Source organism: Amblyomma maculatum, chromosome 3 (genome assembly GCF_055883805.1).
Source record: "Amblyomma maculatum isolate TAMU_Amacu chromosome 3, ASM5588380v1, whole genome shotgun sequence".
Lineage (NCBI taxonomy): Eukaryota > Metazoa > Arthropoda > Arachnida > Ixodida > Ixodidae > Amblyomma > Amblyomma maculatum.
Genome location: NC_139346.1, coordinates 155359063 through 155379901, shown reverse-complemented (window position 1 = coordinate 155379901; position 20839 = coordinate 155359063). Strand labels below are relative to the sequence as shown.

The window sequence follows — 20839 nt, the reverse complement described above, 5'->3', positions numbered from 1 at the left end:
CTGTCAGCGTCATGCTCGTGATTTTAGCTCACCACGCCGACTTCGGATTGTCTGGTAAAAGGGCTTCTAACGCCGTCGCGTTAAATAAAAAGTTGCAGTCATGTGCCATCCCCGTGAGAGATTTGAACGCAAGCAATTCAGTGAGCTTAGCCCAACAGGACTGTTAGATTCTACCAATCGTATTACTAATTTTGAAAAAGCGTTGCCATGATGTTTTTTACGATTGATATAGATGCTGGTAGAACTGTTATAAAGTATTTTAATAGAAACTAAGTAAACTGTTGTAAGGTTGACGGTATAGCATAGAAAGAATATGTAAATAGCGTTCGATCCATTAAATGGCTACGTCCGTTTGTCGGAAGACTCGATGGGGTGCCGTTAGAGCAACTGTAGGTAAGCCAGACACGTACAAGTTATATATAGACTTTCTGTGGATACGATTATATAGTGGCGAGTTGTCGGGAGGGTGTTAAGTTTAAAATATTACTTAACACCCTCCCGACAACTCGCCACTATACAATCGTCCTCTAATGACATCCTCGCCACTAATGACATCCTCTGGGTTGGGCTCTATAGGCATTGCTGTGAACACAACTAAATTATACACAAGGGAGAGTTGTATTTTAGGAGGCGCCCTGAGAGGCCCAGTGGGCTATATTCAGCATAGGAACCGTTTGATTGAACGCTGCTGATAGCGTGGCAATCGATTTCGGCCTATTCGGAGAGCCAGATTGTGATATACTGGTTATTGGGAGTATGTCAACCGATGTGAGTAATCTTTAATAATAAATGGAGTAGGCACGAAGGCTTGTTCAAGGGAGAGGGGTAGTGGGGTCAGCGAGCTCACATTTCGACGTCAATGCCTGCCTCACGTGCAAACTCTCAGAGGGATAGCAGCGTGGGTCGAGCTCGAGCGTCATCGTTGCCGGGTGTTGTTCAATCACTTAATGTGGTCATATGGACTGGAAGGCGTCTTTTTGTGATGTCGTGGTAGCCAGGGCAGCCTCACAACATGTGTTGCACCGTTGGGCGGGCGTCCATGTTGCATTTTCTGCATAGAACTGCGGCTACGTTTTCGTCGCAATCATGCCGGTCTTTTAGCTTAGCTGCGAGATCATTGTGCCTGGGCCTTGCATTCGACAGCCATTTGGCAATTACATCTGCGGTGACTGCGTAGCCCGTGGGAGCCCTATGTATGAGAACCTGGGCACATAATCAAGTCGCTTTTTGCGGTGATGACCTTACCCTGCCCTTTACACAAAATTAAAGGCATCATAAAGCTATTGCTCTAGAATTATCGCAGCTCGCATAGTATCAGCAATACCAGCACTGTAACTGCAGACATCGAAGCCAAAAGAAAATGGCCAAGTAAAAACTGGCGAATCTAATGGAGTCTGCCGAGCCACGTGGCAGCCTCAGCTGACAGTCGCAGCCGACATGGCGTGTCCTTTGGTCAACACAAGTAAAAAAAAAAAAAAAAAAAAAAACTAGAAACAATTGGAGATGCACACTCTATGCACGTGCTATTATCCTAAACGGAAACGGCACTGGTTTTCAATTCTCTTAATTTTTATTTACTCCCAGGTGAAAACAAAAAAACAAACAAAAGAGCCATGGAAATCACCCCTACAGTCTATCGTATGCATCGTTCATCGAGTGCAACATACGCCACATGCGCGCACCGTTATGTGTTTTTTTTTTTTTTCAATGAGAGGGCTGTCATTATAAGTAAGCCACAGAGAGCTAGCAGCGGTCACAGCAATTGTCAGGGTATACTTTGACCAATCATGCTAGAGTAGGGGAACCGTACACTGCCTGCCGAATCCCTCTCTAGCCATCCTGATAAATTCGTCGGCTTTAGTGTGAACGTTACATCTGCTGACCCCTTATTTTCCTTGTCAACACGCTGAGCACATTTTTATCATCCATGGATTTCTGGGAAGTAAAAATAAACAATTTCCGGCTAAAACACTGACCCGAAACCCCTCCACGTGCAGACACATAGCGGACCTTTGAGCAGTGAAAGTGTGTCACACGTGTTGTTAAACTTCAGTTTTGCGCGTGTTTACTGAGGCGGATGCCGAGGTAGATAGGTACGGAAGGAGGACTCGTCATGCTCGTCGGAGGTCACGTCACAAAGGGCCAGTGCGCGGTTAAAAGCGCGCAGCTCACGCACGTTCTTGCATCGTAGCTCGAACCAGTCTGCAATCTCTACGTATTGCTGCTGCAGCCAAAGACTCTGAAGGTAAGGTTTGGTTTGGTTTGTGGCGTATAACACCCCGAAGCGGCTCCAGCCGTGAGGGACGCCATGGAGGGCTTCGGATAACTTCAAACGAGATGGGTTACTTGATGCGCACTGACATCGCACAGTACAAGGGCGCCTTTCGTTTTGCTTCCCTCAAAACGTGACCGCTGCATCCGGGATCGAACCCAGACGCGGAGGAAGCTTTACTGCGAGCGTATGCATTCAGACGCTGTTCTGTTACGAAAGTAGCGCACGCTATACCTGATCAAATCACGCTGAGTGGGCCGAAGGGGTGTTTGCTATTGCATGCAGTGTAGTGTAGCTTATGTGCACATTCGAACTTTAGCTACGTACAGGTCGTCGACGATTAAATCGCACCGGGGAAACTTGTGAAAGTCCAAGTCGGGCTTAAACGACCTAACCTGTAGTGGTCAAACGAGGTAATCGTTGGAAGACGTGGCACCTATGAGCACATGCCTGTTATAGCGTGTAATGGAGAATTTTTCCCTATATAGTACACGATGTTTATACTGTGTAATGGCAAAGTAAGAGCAGCCTAATGCAATTTACTATGACGGCTTAACAACCCTATTTCATCGGCTCATGTTTGTGTAATGGCGAATATATAATACCAATTTACTATGACGGCTTAACAGCCCATTTTCATCGGCTCATGTTTACAGTGTGTAATGGCGAATTCAGTGTAGCCCTAGGCAACTTACTGTGATGGTTTAACAACCCATTTTCATCGGCTCGTGCTACCTTCACTTGATCTTTGCAGCAGTAAATTTCAACATGGCACTTTTGAAATGGTCTCATATATTCCTTTATCATTAAAAATGGCAGTTTTACCCTATATATCGCTCTTGTAAACTGCGTTCAAATACTGCAGCCTGCACACGGTCAAAGTAAAGAGTAAATCTAGCTAAGCCCTCCATATGGAGGTCTCTGCAATAGAGCCGAGATTCGCAATAGCTTAGGTGAGCACTCGCCGCGCCCGGTCGCCACAGTGAACTTTGTGCACCGCAGGAAGCACGGGAGTTTGGTTTGCTGACGCGTCTTCCGTTCGAGCGGCTGGAAACTTATTCTTTTGCAGCTGCGTACGTGTTCCATTTGCAGGAACGATGTCGGTCAAGGCAGTACTCGCCATCGCCCTCTTGGTTCACTACTGCGAAGCAGCTTCAGGTGAGTCTGCAAATATGTCAAACGGGAGCTGCGCCAGCAGTGCAGGCTTTATTTGCTGTCTCCGGTCCTACGTCCCTCGCAAGAAACTCTTGTTAGAAAGAGATGACTGTTACGCTGCAAACAGCGCTTGCGACGAGAGTTAATTGCTTATTGCTTCTACCGCATATGAAGACGGAAGATATCAAAAGCATAGAATAAGTAGCTTTTGCGGAGCTTTTTTTTTTTTTTGACACGTATTTAGGCTGGTGACAGCTAAAAAAACATGCTGAAAGAGGGAAGAAAAGAGAAGGCAACACTAGCAGATACCGTCAGTAAAAAAAAAAAGAAAAAAAAAAGGTAGCTTTTGAAGCCTTGTATGCCCTATTGGTAAACACACAAGCGACGCTTCCACGGGCTGCTATTAGTTGTCAAGTGTACCGGAGTTGTGGGCCATTCTCGCACATCAGTTGACAACCGAAATTCCAGCACGCTTACGAGTAAAAACAAGGGCAGCCCCGTGGTAGGTGCGAAGCGCTCAATAGCACTACATGGAAATGCATAACGAGGCTTTTCGCAACGACCGCTAGCAGTGACGTATGCTTCTGTCAATCAAGTGGCAGTAATAAAAAGGTGAAAAAAGTAGCATCCTGGGTTTCAGGGACGCCAGGGGCAGCAGGCGGGTGTTTCGGTGTCAGGACGCGCCCCCGAAATATTTTTGAAGCTTTATTTAAAGCTTAAACAAAATTTCTTTTTCTCTCTCTCTCTCTCTCTCTCTCTCTTTTTTTTTTTTTTTTTTTTTTTTTTTTTTTTTTTTTTACGAGCAGCTTAAAGAAAAAAACGCTACTGCTGCGCGTCAACTGAGAAGTAATACTTTGTCAGGTATTTAATAGCATTTCCTTCTGCTACCGTTCTATACGACGCTCCCACTTGTTCAGAAGCATTGTATAGAGTGGAGCTATTTAGCGCCCACCTATAGTTTTATCTTCTTTCTACTAGCTTTCTAAACAACTCGATTATTTGCGACTGTGTGCGCAGCATTGCTCTCGTGCTTTTTTCAAAAATCGAGGTTACTCCAAAGCTTCGCGGGAAAGGTTATTCGAAGCCCAAGTTTTGCAGGGTGCTTTTTACACACTAAAGAATGTGAACACTAGATAAAGGCCCAAGAAATACAACTAAAAAAAAAAGCGGCTGTTGCCCTAGAAAGATCTCCCTGCAGCCGTGTCATCGACCGATCCCCATAACGTCGTAATTACCTTGGAACGCCTTGGACCTGTACGCATGACAGTGCAAGGGGAGACAGAGATGATGAGGGGTTCACTATGGCTTAACTAGACTAGTCTCTTACATAAAAATCGGTCGATGCCATTGGCTGTAAGGGGTTCTCTGAAAGGAAAAAGCCGCTTCTTTCCTACACTGTTAATTTTTTTTCTTGAAAAATATAAGACTTTTCTTCTGTTTTCTATGTTTTCTGTTTTTGTTTTATTATTTTTTTTATTTTAGTTTGTTTCTGTCTTCAGTTAACAGAAAAGTTTCTTAAAATTCTCTGTTATACTACGTTGTCTTTTTTTTTTTACTTTTCTCTCATTTCACGGTTTTTTTTTTTCTTCTCTCCTTGCATATAATATAGCGATGTATAAATATATTATATTCTTCGGTCATTTCACACGTTTTTCTGCTTGTAAAACAATCATATTACATAAAGCTCCACTTGCTGTCAATGAACACCAATTTTAAAGCGAAAACCTTACCACTTTCACACGGATATCTGTGTGTCGGCGCGGGCAGTACTCGATGGCACTCATAAAGTTCGCCTCGCAACAATCCTTGTCTAGCCACCTAAACAGCCAGAGGAGCGATATCATGTATAACTGTTCCACTATAGCAGGAAGCCACTCTTCCTTCTGGTTTGGCCCACTATCGGCTCATAGCCAATAAATGACCTCAATTTGACGCCACTAGTTAGCTGCTGTAGTATCAAAGTTGTTACGCAGCCGCTCTTAGACAGCGCCTCCTTCGCGTTCATAACATTTCGCTTCCATTAGCGTTCATCTACTTTTCAAGAAAGAATCACTTAGCGATAGGAAATGGAGCAGACACCATATCTGCCTCCAATGTTTTGCCTTCCAGCGGAGTTTTGGGCCCAAAACAGAAATTAGTTTGTTTTTTTTTTTTCTTGAACGTATTTGCGTCAATGGAGTATAACATTTATTTTCTGTAGAGGAACAGAGAATTTCTCTAAAGTACCTGTAATTTCACACACTTTTTTTTTACAGGGTACGAGCCTATGGGGGACCTTATGCGTATTATCACGGAAAGAAAGTATCTGTATACCTAAAGGGGGTATTTTACGTGAGAGACAAGTCGGGCTGAAGTTGAAGCCCTTACGAACCTCCTAGATGTTTCCGACGGTCAGTCTGCCCAAAAACTGGCAGACGCTCGCTAACGGTAAAAATGTAAAGGAGTCAGGTGAGTGTAACAAGCGTATCTAAGTAATGCGTACTCAAAGTACGGTACGAACATGCACCAAGAAAAGGCTTCTCTGGATAAACGTAAGAATTTCACCGTAGGCTCTTTTGTGGACGGAGCCGGAGGATGTCTGCCGTCTTTGCCATGCCGTTGCCCTTGTGAGCTAGGCCTGGAGTATCCCAGTGAGTGCGGCATCTGCGTCTGCCGTGAGTATCAGTCCCCAAAGTTCAGATTTACTAAAGTGTTCTCCCTGCTTATGACACAATGCTCTTCCGTGTGCTGAATACTCTTAATAAGTGCTCTTATCTGCGATAACATAGCCTTACAGCGCTGCCATCACACTTTTAAAGCAGTTAACCGGCCTTCTTTGAAGAATTTCGGAGCCAGTTAAAAAAAAAATACGGTTTGATACTGTAAGTGAGATTAACCTTAAATTTCACGACTCATTTCCTACTACCTAACAAGCATGCATGGGCAGAACGCTTTTATTTTTCAGTCTTTTTATTATTCCAAGGGTAGGCAGCGAACGCGATGGTTAGATGGCATCCTCGAGGCACTGCAGATGAAGTTATGTGATGTTAGGAAGATGGTGAGAGACCGGAAAGCGTGGCGTGACATGGTCCATAGGATCACGAAGAGTCGGACACGACTGAACGACTGAACTGAACTGATACATGGCATATAAACAACCGGCCATGCTGTAAATAGTTGACGATTCCAAACTGTTGTGCAATGAATACAAGCCCAATGAAAATGAACCAGGAGACATATTGCCATGAGGCAGACTTAATGATATGTGGATGCCAAAGTGGTATCGAACAAAGCTCGCATTCTACTCCTCTTAGTTTCGAGAATTGTGCTTGACAGGTCCCAAACAAACTCTGCACTGTAATTATTTTAAAAATCTCTGTCGTGGGTCATCACCGCAGAGATGCAAAAACATTGCCAGAGGCGGTGTTTAACGAGTGGTCTGTTGAAAAGAGGCAGGACGTGTTACCGAATTGCAGACGCGAGTTCGAGAGCTGAAATAAAGAGGAATATAACCGTGACTTGGCATCACGGGGAAAAAAATTGAGATCACTGCGGTAACTCGCATTAAAGAAATGCGAAAGCATCCTTATCGAAAAGATGAATATAACCGTGACTCTGACAACACAAGGAAATAAATTGAGATAAAGCACCCTTATCCCATATTTTTGTCAATAATTTCCTTATCACTACCTGTCTTATCATTAATTTTATTATCGCTGATCTTCTTTTCTTTAATTTCCTTATCACTAGTTTTTTTATCATAACGTTACTTATGAATAATTAATTTTAATAATTCATTATCACTAATGACGTTATCACTACCTCTGTTTTCATTTTCATTATTTTCTTATCACGAACACTACCACCAATCCATTTTGGCTCACGTTTTGGTGACAGACTTTGGCTTCAGGTTTTGGCGACATAACATAATTTATTAGGTTATTTTATTTATTCAGGTACCTACAGCGCCCTATCAGGGGCATTAGTGTTGTGGGAAAAACATTCCAAAGTCGTACAGGTGGTACAATTCAGTACAAAAAGACATATTGCTTTCTTATTAAACTTATTAATGCTTTCGCATAGCTAGGGCCATTTGTTTAACCCACACCAGCTACACCAGTGAAGAAAATCTCCTATACCTACAATGGATTTTCGCTGCACTGGTGTAGCTGGTGTAGATTAAAGAATGGTCCTAATAAGTTCGTGAGGATATCGTGAGGTAGTGCTGACGCATTTAATGCGAAGCAGTTGCGTTGCACCAGATCGCGTTAAGCAGTGCTGCAGTACTGTGCAAACTGCCGAGATTTGGAACTTCTTTTGCGCTAACAGTTAATACCAGCAGACCGACGAACATCTACGTGGCCCATAGTTTTTTTCTTCCTTTGAGCAACCAAGCATGGAAATGCGTTTCCTTTCGTGAATTCCCTAATGGACAGTGAAATGTTTTGAGATGAACGACCGGAAATTATACATATTTATGTTTGTTTGTTTTATTTACAACATGTTTACATCGCCTAGACATTCAATGCATAACCTTAAACGTAAATATTTTACTTGCTTTCGTCTCGGGACCAACCGAGAAATACCCACACTCTGACCACCAGAAACAAAGAACAACTAAAATGCTTAGTCACAGGAAACGCTGAATAATACGTCTAGTTCTATAGTGTATCAATGTCCGCGGAAAAAGAGACTCATAAAGATGTCAGTTTGAATAACTTTCGCCTGTCTTTAAGTATTATAGCCTGGTCCAAAAAGATGTTTCTTGTCGATGATAATTTGCTCGTTAGTTATGCGATGAAGAAAATTTCTTTCTTAATCATTGCATTGTTTTTCCCCTCTCCTTTGCTTTGTACTACAGCGCCGAGATGTCCCTTGTGCGCCTCTTCCTGTTACTATCCGCCGGCGTCTTCGGCCGCATGTCCAACCTGTGCACCGCCAAATTACTGCTACGGTTCAGCTGGCAAGAAGTGACCACGACACGTACACCTCCGTTCAGCAGTCCTGAAAAATGCGCCTGGACACTATGGCGTTGCTCGTCAATGTAAATAAAATTTCCGCTCTACGCATAATGCAAGCTTGTCCTGCAGTTGCGACGGTTAATTACTTCCTGCACAGTGATTACCGGGCATCCACTTGGCTGGCATGACATAGTGCAACTCTTGTTATTACATAGTATACGTTTGGCCCAAGATTTCGTAGTATAGAAACACCTGGGACTTGAAAAACAAAAAGCCATAATTTTGCCGGAAAGCCATTTTTTGCCACTCAATAATATAGGCTTGATGGCGGCACAAACTCATTAGGAAGTGAAAGGCTGTCTAGCATAGACTCTGGGACCGCGCGAAATGATTTCGCTGGCTTCTCAGTTCGCTTGCAAATCAGCCGGTAGTGACGTCACTTAATTTTCGCATCTGTTGCATTCTCCAGCCTACAAAGGTTCTGCTTCCAGTAGAAGTGACTTATTTAGCTGAAAAGTATTCCAAAAGTAACAGCATATATGAGGAGGTAACCAACCGCGACAGGCAATCATCTTCGCATTTGAATAGCGGCTGCGTGATATTAGAGAGCCCCTTTGACCTTAGTGAAATTCGTCAAAGCATTAAAAAACGCGGCTATATTAAACGCACACAAATTCATTTTTTTCTTGCACAGTGGCAGTAGTATGAAAGAGTATGTGCTGTTTACACGGTTTGGGTGCCATATAATGTAGCAACCGGAAGCTAACCTGTTGCCACTCGAATATACCGTCATTCAGTACGCGCCCAATCAACCGAGCACCACTTCTAGAGGGATGTCGGAGGACTTATGATGCACCCAAGAAGTATGCTGACATCCTCCTGCGTTACAGACTTGACAGAAGAAAATATTCCCCACCTCATCCGAAACTAACCGGAGAAGAAGCAGACACCATCAGAAAAATAAAAACACCAACAATCACGTCCACGGCACCTTACTACACACGATATCGCCCACCACCTACAAATATGATTACACATAATGTGACTTGCCAAACACCCTACAACATATGACGTAGGATTGCAAGGGACCACAGTGTATGATAACCACCAGTACCAGGGGCCTAACGGAAGAGCAGTGGGAAACCCAGCTGTCAAACTCGCGAAATATCGCTGTCAAGTTGTCAAGCAACGCAAAATATTAGGTAGTAACTATTGATGCTCGACTTCGTATTCGTACTATTATCTTCCATTTTTCTTGCACTACAGCACTCACAATGTAAGTTTCTGCTTTTGAGCCTTCTGTGTAAAATTCTGTGTAACTCGTGTATTCTTCGTTCAGAGCTAGACACTCTTGCAGTATGTGTTCGTGCGGTGTTACCTTTTTTAGAAGGTGTGTTAATATGAGGTCACACACAGCGGGAAAGCTCCCATGGCGACAAGGGGCTGTGTTTTGCGACAATATTAGGTATAACATCCAATTTTTATAACTCTTCTAATATGCTTTCGAAACAGAGTAGCAAGGACTTGATCAGTTGGGGTTCATTCTTCAAGAGGGTTCTGCATGTGCACTTAGGGACGGTAGGGTAACAAAGGTGTTTTGGGAGGAATTTTTTTTTTAGTAATATGTACACGTGAGCATTGTTCTTCTCGCAAGGGTTGGTTTGTCTGTTGCTTTACGTAAAGGCTATTTACTAATGCGTGAAGTTGAGTAGGCACCAGCTCAGAGACGCGAACCCAGGTTTTGCACTGGATCAAGACGTTTATGGTAGGAGGATCGTGCTGACCCATATACTATACTTTCGTAATCACAAGTTGAACGTAGTATAGAGCGAAATATGTGTAAAGGCATGCCCTGTCGGATCACCAGTGTTTTCGTGACAGTACTTTCAGTATGTTCTGACATCATGATGCTTTCTTTTTGAGGGTGTACATAAGGAAGAATAGAAAGTGTCTCTTAGAAATTTGTGTTAACTTTTAAAAGGTATTAAGGCTTTCAGGCATAGGTTGCGGTCAGATTGTATTTCTCATTTCAGTGAGAACAGAACAGCTGCTGATGTCTATGAAGAAAACAGAAACTAATTTCTTTCTGTCCATGTTGGCAGTTTATTTATTGTTAGCTGAACTTGCCTCTTGCATGTTGATATGTTCGATGATGTACAAGCGATCTTAATATTGTCAACATAAACTGAGTACATGATGGATTTGGGGATTATTTTTGATATAGAATTCATTTTAACTACAAAGAGTGTAGTGCTTAGGATACATCTCTGAGACACCCTATTTCACCGAACAAAGATTCGTTAGGGTTGAGCCTAGGTGTACCTAAAACAAACAGTTACAAAGGAAGTCATTCAGGCAATTCCACATTTCCTCTTCCGTTGTCTAGGGCTGCTAGATCGCGGATAATGCCGAACTTCCAGGTTGTGTTGTAAGTTTTTTTTTTTTTTTTTTTTTTTTTTTAATGGCAAGACAGTGCTGTCTGTTAGAAGGACCTCTCGGACAGTATTTTAAAGCCGTACTACATGGTCTTTCGTTGAGCATGCTTCTTTAAATCTGCACTGATGAATACCGTGAACCTGCCACGATTGTAGAGCAAAGGTCAGCCGCATATTCAGAACACTTTCGAAAGATTTTGCGAGGCTGCTTGTAAGTGCTATAAGACTAATTTATAGGAGAGGTTTGTGGCTTTCTAGGTTTTAGGAACTGTGAAATAGTGACTGTTTTCCAGGCCTGAGATATTAGTGCCCCGCACCGAAAAGATGTAGCAGCATTTCATAGTGCATTTTGTCGTGCCCTGGAGCGGTTTTCTTTCCGGTAGACAGCATTCTCTTGATTTCCTGGAGAGTAATTAAACCATTATATATGCTTTATTAGTGCCGCTACTTATCGGAAGGTTTTGTCGTTAAGCTATATTTTTGTATAAAAAGAGAACATTGATTTGCTTGACTAGATTGTCCTTACCCGGCAAATAGCTTACGTAAGAGGTGCCCTAACAGCCCATGAAAATATACGTGCAGATATGGGGCAAGTATTACAATAGAATACGCATTGGAAACCTCGTGCATTATTCGCCGATATTGAGAAAAGATCTGTTTACTGTCCTCATCTATAGATAGTCTGCAAATTGCGAAGTTTGAAATCTTAGGCATATGTAACCCACGCACTCTGTACCGAGAATTACGGGAATCTCTCCAAAGTACATTTGAGGCAAAGATTACGTATTTACATGGAACTAGGCGCTACAGGCACTTTACAGCGCGAGAGCGTAGGCGCTGCCATATTTAGTTATGTGACAATTCCACAATCAGCGGTCGTCGGGACTTCCCGCCTCGACGGATGCCGTGAGCACTGGCGTCCAGCGCTCGCTGTGGACAACGAGATGATGGAGGGCACAAAAATTTCACATGAAATCATATAGTATGTGTTGGTGCTGCAGAATGTTTGCTTTAACCATATACTCCATTTAGTTGTCTCCTATTTAGTTGTCTTCTAATTGCCCGCATCGGCTTGAACATGTCGACAAACCTCTCAGCCGTTTGCGCTTTCCCATTTTTAAAACCAACTTTCTATCTAATGCTTTCTATAGACCACTAGTTTTACTATCAAACTGCGTAGATTACAAATGTAATAAGCCAGAATGTGCGGAAGTATACAAAATCCTATCATTACAAAAGGATCAATTAAGCGATGCATTCGATCAGCGTTTTTATAAAGTGAGCAGGGTTAAAGGCATGCACACATTGATCTCCCCTCTCTACACAACGACTTCATTATTAACGTGTCGACATTAACTGCCAAACTAAGGTGCTCTTCAATGCTCTGCAAAAATGGTGGTGCTGTACAGTGCAATAGTGCGATATACAACCGCTGTGAAAACATCAAGGTCGTTCTCGCTTTCCCGCAGAGCTCAAGTAAGCTGACGCCTATGCGGTTTGGTTTAGTTTGTGGGGTTTAACGTCCCAAAGCAACTCGGGCTATGAGATACGCCGTAGTGGAGGGCTCCGGAAATTTCGACCACCTGCCGTTCTTTAACATGCACTGAAATCGCACAGCCCATGGGCGTCTTACTTTTCGCCTTCATCAATAATACGTTTGTTTTCCTACAACCCATAGCCTCTGTATTTTACCAGAAAGGAGCATAATCACTATATGAAATGTCACAGAAGCTAGTGAAACTGGTTCAGCAGGTTTACTTAGAACTAAGTAAAAGCACCGGCAAGATCAGGTACGGAACCGACTGGCGGGCGAGCACCGAGAGCGAAGAAGACGAGCGCGTGCCAGTCTCCCGAGCTCGCCACATGGCGGCGCCAGAACACTGCGGCATTGCCCCTCCCGGTGGGAAAGGCATCGTCCCGATGCCGAGTGGCGAGGTCGAGGATAACCGTAGTCGGCGAGGATGCGCGTTCACATCAAGTAGTTAAAGGAAGCAAAGAAAAAAAAAACACATGTAGCTTGACCTAGCGGGAGTAGAAGGGCTTCATCCTGGCGACATGTACGACTTCCGATTGTGCTTGCCGTCGGGATGAGCGAACAGTTCCTTGCGGGGTCACTTCGTAGGTGACGTCGCTGAGTTTGCGTTGTACTTCGTACGGGCCGAAGTAGCGGCGCAGAAGCTTCTCGGAGCGACCTCGCTGGCGAACAGGTGTCCACACCCAAACCTGATCGCCAGGGTTGTAAATTACCTCCCTGTGACGAAGGTTATACCGTCGAGCATCTTTAACTTGCTGTGTCCGGACTCTCAGTCTAGCCAGCTGGCGAGCGGCCTCGGCATGCTGGACGAATTGGTGGGCACCTGCAATCGATGGGTGGGCAGCATCTGGCAGTAACATTGCATCCAGCATGGTGACAGCTTCGCGACCGTACACCAAACGAAACGGTGTAAAGCGGGTCGTTTCCTGGACTGTGGTGTTATAAGCAAATGTTGCATACGGTAGTATCTGGTCCCAGTTCTTATGATCTTCGTTGACGTACATAGAAAGCATATCGGCGATGGTCTTATTGAGTCGCTCAGTAAGGCCATTCGTCTGAGGGTGGTAAGCTGTTGTTCTGCGATGACAAGTGCCACTGAGCCGCATCACTTCCTGGGTTAGAGCTGAAGTAAATGCCGTGTCTCTGTCAGTTAAAACGATCGCAGGGGCACCGTGACGAAGGACTAGATTAAAGATGAAAAAGTTCGCAATATCAGTAGACGTGCCGCTGGGGAGAGCTTTCGTCTCACAATAGCGGGTTAGATAATCTGTGGCGACTATAATGTACCTGTTGCCCAATGATGACGTAGGAAATGGCCCGAGCAAGTCCATACCGACTTGGTGAAAAGGTACTCGCGGAGGAACAATAGGCTGCAGCAGGCCAGCCGGCTTGACAGGTGGTATCTTCCGACGTTGGCAATCACGGCACGTCCTAACATAGCGCTGAACCATAGCGGCAAGCTTGGGCCAGTAGTACTTTTGTCGTACTCGTGCCAAGGTGCGCGAAAAACCGAGATGTCCGGCAGAAAGCTCGTCGTGGCATGCCTGCAAAACGTCGGTACGGAGCGGCGTTGGGACAACCAGCAGATACTGAATGTCTGTGGAAGCGTAGTTTTTCTTGTAGAGGACGCCGTCACGTAAGCAGAACGACGACAAGCCACGCGTGAAAAGGCGAGGCGGCGATGAGGCGGTTCCTTCGAGGTAATCGATGAGGGGCCGCAGTTCGGTGTCGTCTCGCTGCTGTTGAGCGAGATCTGGCATCGAGAGAGCGCCGAGAAAGACGGAGTCATCTGTTTCAATTGAAGAACACGGGATAGGGTCTCGGGATAGGCAGTCAGCGTCACTGTGTTTCTTGCCGGACTTGTACACAATAGTGACGTCGACCTCCTGTAAGCGGAGACTCCAGCCGGCTAACCTGCCTGAAGGATCTTTAAGGTTTGCTAACCAACAGAGTGAGTGGTGGTCGCTGACCACTCTAAACGGCCGACCATACAAATATGGCCGAAATTTTGTTACCGCCCAAACAACTGCAAGGCACTCCTTTTCGGTAGTAGAATAATTCCCTTCGGAACGAGACAGGGTGCGGCTGGCGTAGGCAATCACCCGCTCAACGCCTTCTTGCCACTGAACGAGAACTGCACCGAGGCCAACGTTACTGGCGTCGGTATGTAATTCTGTGTCGGCCTCCTTGTCGAAGTGGCCAAGTACGGGCGTTGTTTGAAGGCGCTTGCGAAGCTCCTCGAAGGCCCTTTGCTGCTCGTCGGCCCAGATGAAAGGCTGGTCGTCCTTTGTTAGACGAGTCAATGGTTCCGCTATTCGGGAGAAGTCGTGCACAAATCTCCTGTAAAACCAGTGGCATTTTTCTGGTTTTAGTGAGAGTCCGGCCCCGCGGATGGCATTTAGCACGGCCGTCAATCGTTTGAGGTGCTCTTCGTAGGTCGCAGAGAAAATGACAACGTCGTCAAGGAGACGAGGCACGTCTGCCATTTCAGGCCGGCTAGGACAGTGTCCATCATTCTTTGAAAGGTTGCGGGAGCGGAACACAAACCGAAGGGAAGCACCTTAAATTCGTACAGTCCGTCAGGAGTAATGAATGCGGTTTTCTCTCGATCACGTTCATCGACTTCGATCTGCCAGTATCCACTGCGTAGATCGAGCGATGAAAAGTATCGGGCGTGGCGAAGTCGGTCGAACGAGTCATCGATTCGAGGCAATGGGTAGACGTCCTTTTTCGTAATTTTGTTAAGCCTCCTGTAGTCGACGCAGAATCTGAGTGCTCCGTCCTTTTTAGCGACCAGCACAACTGGTGAGGCCCATGGACTTGTGGACGGCTGGATCACATCATCGCGGAGCATTTCATCAACTTGCGCCCGAATAGCCTCTCGTTCTTTCGGCGATACTCGGTAGGGGTGTTGGCGGATAGGGCGCTCGGTGGATCAACTATAATTCGATGTTTGGTTATTGACGTCTGTTTCACTTTGGAAGTGACGGCAAAGCAGTCACGGTAAGTGTCCAGAATTGCTTGAAGGCGGCGTTTCTGGGTAAGAGACAAAGCTGGATTCACGTCAGTTTGAACAGTATGTCCAGTGTTCTCGGGAGGGTTCTCGTTGGCCAGCGAAAGGGCGCAATGGGTGGATGGCGCACTGACTTCGTCAAAATAAGCGATAGCTGTACCTTGTGGTAAATGGCGGTATTCAGCACTAAAGTTCGTTAAAAGTAGTTCAGTTCGTTTATTTCTCAAGGCAAAGACCTCCCGAGCGACGCAGACTTGTAGGCTCAACAATAAATTCACGTTCGTTTCCGCGAGGCCTTGAAAGGCGGGGGGGGGGGGGGGGGGGGGGTTGTCGCACTGCACTGTAACAAACAAGCTGGTGCGTGGAGGTAGAGTGACATGGTCGTCGCACACTCTGAAAACTGGTCTGTCTGTGTAGTCGTCGCTGTGCTGTCTGTCCTCGTCGGAAATTGCGCGGTGAATGGAAAAAGTCACCATGAAGTCACGGAGGTCGATGATTGCGTCGTTTTCTCTAAGAAAATCAAGGCCGAGAATCAGGTCCTTGGAGCACTCTGCTAGCACAACAAAGCAACACGAGAAAGTTACGTGGCGAATCTCGACACGAGCGGTGCACACTCCAAGCGGCGTTACCACATGCCCTCCGGCTGTCCTTATCGGGGCTCCGTGCCAAGGAGTCAGGACTTTTCGCAGAATGGTAGCAAGGTCATGACTCATAACGCAAAAATCAGCGCCGGTATCTACAAGGGCAGTGGTGTTGTGGTTATCAACGACGATCGGTATCTCGGCGGAATGTAGCTCACCGTCGACAAAGTGCGGCGTGTCAGGGATCGTCGGGCTGACGGGTCGTTCGTTGCGTCGAATTACGGCGTCGAAGGTAAGCTTCTGTGATCGTCGGGAGGTCGTCGGACTCGTTGGTCGTGCGGTGCGTCGATTGGGGGCGTCGGAGGAAATCTTCGGCGATCGTCGAAAAGTGGTCGGACTGTTGGTCGGAGCGAAGGGTCGGAGGTCGGTCTGTGTGATCGGATCGGTGAGCGGAGGATGTTGGTCGTAGTGTCCATCGACGGCGGCCCTACCCCCGAGGGTCGCCGTCTTCAGTTTTCCCGGTGCGGACTTGGGGACTGCCTGAGGGAAGAACGGCGGCTGGTTGAAAACTGTGTCGGCGGTGGTGACCTGGACTGGCGTCGCTGGAGGGACGCAGGTGGGACGTGGTCGCTGAGGTATTGGTCGATGTCCCGAGGTCGTTCGCCATAGCGCGGCCGAGGAGCATCCGGGGAAAATCCGCGCAATCCCATCCGACGGTACGGGCAGTGGCGCAGAACGTGACCGGCTTCGCCGCAGTGGAAGCACAAAGGCAAATTGTTCGGCGTGCGCCACGCGCGTGCTTTGCGAACGGCTGGTCGAGCTTCAGGCACACCAGTCGAAACTGGATATTGAGGTGGAGGACGAGCGGGAGGAGGAGGGTTGCAGGGTGTCAATGGTTCAGGCGCAGGGGTACGCAACACGTCGCTGTACGTCATGATCTGTGGCGCAGGCGGCTGGGGTGACGGTACTGATGGCATTGCTTGGCGGAGATGTATCCGAGACGCCCCCAAATGTGGATGTTGTTCGAGAGAGGGCAGCTTTTGCAGCTCTTCGCGCACGATGCTTTGGATAAGTTCGCGAAGGGCTTCCCTGTCGTTTCCGGCCATTGGCAAGCGGAAGTCTACGGCAGCGATGTTCGCAGAGCGATCAAAATGTACAAATCGCTGATTCAAGGCACGCTCGATGCTTGTTGCTTCTTTCGTAAAATCAGCAACAGTACGTGGAGGGTCACGTACAAGGCCAACGAACAGCTGCTCCTTGACGCCTTGCATAAGGTAGCGCACCTTCTTTGCCTCCGACATGGACGGATCCGCCCGGTTGAAAAGGCGAGTCATTTCTTCCACAAACATGGCGACGCTTTCATTAGGCCGCTGTGCTCGGGACTGTAGAGCGAGTTCGGCCATCTCTTTTCTTGCATCGTTGCCGAATGTTGCGAGCAGCTGCCGCCGGAAATCCTGCCAGGTGGAGATGGTAGCCTCATGGTTTTCGAACCACATCTGGCAGCATCTTCTAGTGCGAAATAAACATTCTGCAATTTTCGCTCCTCGTCCCACGCATTAAACACAGCGGCCCGGTCGTAGTTGGTCAGCCAGTCCTCAACGTCTTCGAACTTGTCGCCATGAAATGGCGTGGGCATACGTGGAGTATGGCAGATCAGCTGCTGGGCACTCACGGGAAGCTGAGTGGTCTGAATTGCCGCTGTAGTCATCGTGGCTCGCGGTGTGGAAACAAGAGGACCACACTCGGGTGCTGAGCCTCTCAAGCGACGGCTCGCCTTGTGCACAGGTGTCGTGTCCACGGTGTGTAGATGGGCGTAGGGGGCAGCCAGAGGCTCCTCGTACACGGGATCGATACCCAGCACCTCCACCAGAAATGTCACAGAAGCTAGTGAAACTGGTTCAGCACGTTTACTTAGAACTAAGTAAAAGCACCGGCAAGATCAGGTACGGAACCGATTGGCGGGCGAGCACCGAGAGCGAAGAAGACGAGCGCGTGCCAGTCTCCCGAGCTCGCCACATGGCGGCTCCAGAACACTGCGGCAATATCTTTTAGAAAAATGGCGGTCTGGGCCTCGATATGCGCTACATGTTGGAAGCATCTTATTTGTTTTTTCTCTCATAGAACGGTGGAATATTAGATCTACTTTTCCATACATTATCTAAAATATACCGACTACATCCGAATCAGAGCAATATGAGGTTTAAAAGTAATTTGTCATTCGTGCACAAGATGTGCAGCAAGAACTCGCACTGCGCAACGATGCTGCTAATGGTGGCTCCGAAGACATGTAATGGCAGTCGTCCTAGAGACGCCACATATCGCGAGCGGGAACTGCACCCTCTAAGTTTTATATATCAAGATTGTGCAATTTTAAGTTATACGGTACAGATGTGGCAGGAGAAAGTTGAAGTGCCGGTGCTGCCCAGCATAGCCAAGGGGCCGCTCAGCGAGGTAGCCAGGCGGCCGCGCAACAACGATGTCAAGGGTGCCTCGACTGCGGTGGAGGTCGCGTCGGCAGCGTCCTCCTCCTCTTCGTCGGTGGCAGTGAGCGAGTACCGCGAAGTAGTGCGCATCAACACCACCAAGGAGATGGCGGTCAAGGATGAGCTACGGGAGAAGGAGGGTGTGACACATCTGTACCACTACCACACCAAGGCCACCTGCCTGCAGATGCAGAAGACCTACAGTGGCCCGCCAAGCCCTGTCCCATCCCACCCCGCAGTGTTGGGACCACAGGCCCCAAGGTACCACGGTCCCCGTCCTACCCTCCAGCCCTGACAGCAACGCCTATGCGAGCGGCTGCAGCGCTTATGCCTCCACCCAGAGCCAGGGCCAGCTCTACTCCAGCCCCTAGCTATGGCGTCAATCACGTCATGCCCATGGGCGGGGCACCAGTGCACCGGCACTATGGCAGTGCCTTAACCGTCCCCCACTATGGCCATGGGATGCCGTACCCACAGGCTGAGTACGTGCCGGGCTACTACCAGCCGGCAGGGCCTTTGATCCAGCCGCCACCGCATGACCAGTGCCTTATACACAAGCCAGTGCCCTATCACCCCCAGCATCGGCCCGGCTGCGTGGCCCCTCCTTCATCACCCGGTGGATTTCCTCCACACTGCCCGTCCCCTATCTGCCCGCCTCCTCACACTGTTACTCAGAGCACATGCCATGCAGTCCACCGCCCTCAAAGGGCGGTCTTGACACCCAAAAGTGCCGTGCCCCACAGTCACACATAACTCATCAGCCCATCATCATCTGGTCAACACCTCCGGCAGCCCCCCTTCCTCCCTACGGGCCAATTGCGGTTTGGGGGGAGCGTTTTGGGTTCGAGATGGGGGCTCTACCTAGACAAGGGGGCCGCTGCTAGATACCTCCACAAGAATTGGCTGCATCAAGCGTGAAGACGGCATGTGGTGTCTATGTGAAGGCGTTCGACCTTCATGACCACATAACAGGTGCCACCAAGAGTGACTGTTTCCTGCGATGGAATCATATCGAAACAGAAAGTGTTCCACCCGTAACCGAGAAATTCACAGACAGCCGACGCCAAATCTCTGAGCCCCTCCGCTCGCCGTTTAAGCGACGTTCCTGCGGCAAGTGAAACCAGTCCTTTTTCCTTATGTTTGCAGTTATTTCATGGAGGCCCAGAACCCTGCTGCAGTATGCGGTCGCACAGCAGGCCAGCCAAACGTGGTACCTGCACTCCATGAGCAGGAGGACGAACTAATTGTTAACGGTTTCACCTGGCAAGTGAGCAGATATTCCAGTCTGATCTGGTATGCCCGAAGCTAGAAGAGGTCAGCTACACGACGCAGAAGCGCTTCAGTAAAAAGATACTGTGAAATGTGTGTGCAGTGTCCTCTCTGTCACCAAAAACGGACAAGTTGGTCGCAAGCTGGCCCGTGTGGAAGTCGGAGCCTTAATAGGGAGGATTCTCCTGGCAAGGCGATACATGAAGGACACTCAGCTTGCTTCCAACAAGTCCACCGTGATGTACAGTCAGCTGGGTCTAACATTAACAAGGTTATACTGGCGGAGATGAGAAGGAAGGCTTGGAGTGAGGAGCCTAGCCAATTGCCTGAGGGGAACCGAAAGCACATCGATATCCGTCTCTGCCTTACGGAGACGCTCAAGGGAGGTGGCTGCCTGGGCGTAGGAAGGCGACAGAGTAAGCGACCGTGGTACGCAATAAGAATACGTGCTGTGGGCTAAGAGGCGGAGCCGAGTGCTCAGAAAATACGAAGTCAGGCTTCAACTGAGAGGCATGTCTGAGCTCAGTGCCACTTGACTAGTCTTGAGCAGGACTTGAGGCCACTTGACCAGGACTTGGGCAGTCCACCATACGTACAAGGCCGAGGCTGCGATGCCCAGGTGAGGAATGCCGAGACCTCCCCTGTCCCTCGGCAGCTTTACCATAGGCTGAGCTAACAAGCGACCTCACTGAGCTAGTAAGTGACCTCATTGGCCAATGTTTTATGAAATATTCCTATAAACATTTCCTTGAAAAAAAAAAGGAGATCTGCATCCCTGTGTTTACCAGTGTAGGCTGAATGACAACGTTTTAGGTTTGGTTTGGTTTATAGAGTCTAAGGTCTCAAAGCGACTCGGGCTATGAGAGACGCTGTAGTGGAGGGCTCCGGAAATGTCGACCACCTGCGATCCTTCAACGTGCACCGATATCGCACAGCACGTGGATGCCTGTCTTTTCACCTCCATCGAAAGGCGGCTGCCGAGGCCGGGACTCGATCCCGCATCCTTGTGCACAGTAGTGAACTGCCTTATCCACTGCGTCATCGCGGAATGGCAGATAAGGCTCTTCTGAAATTCGACACATAGAATTCAGATACAACGTCAAAGCAAAAATTTAATTGCAATGAAACAAGAACACGCGGGTTTTTTCTCTCGAGGC

At 47.6% G+C, this 20839-nt stretch overlaps 1 long non-coding RNA gene across 1 annotated transcript; it reads left to right on the top strand.

The window, feature by feature from the left end:
* The first annotated feature begins 2162 nt into the window (after window positions 1–2162).
* Window positions 2163–8471, top strand: LOC146196541 (uncharacterized). Its single transcript, XR_014705638.1, has 4 exons — window positions 2163–2245; window positions 3365–3430; window positions 5977–6081; window positions 8268–8471. It is a non-coding gene; the product is annotated as an uncharacterized LOC146196541 (long non-coding RNA).
* The last annotated feature ends 12368 nt before the right edge of the window (window positions 8472–20839 follow it).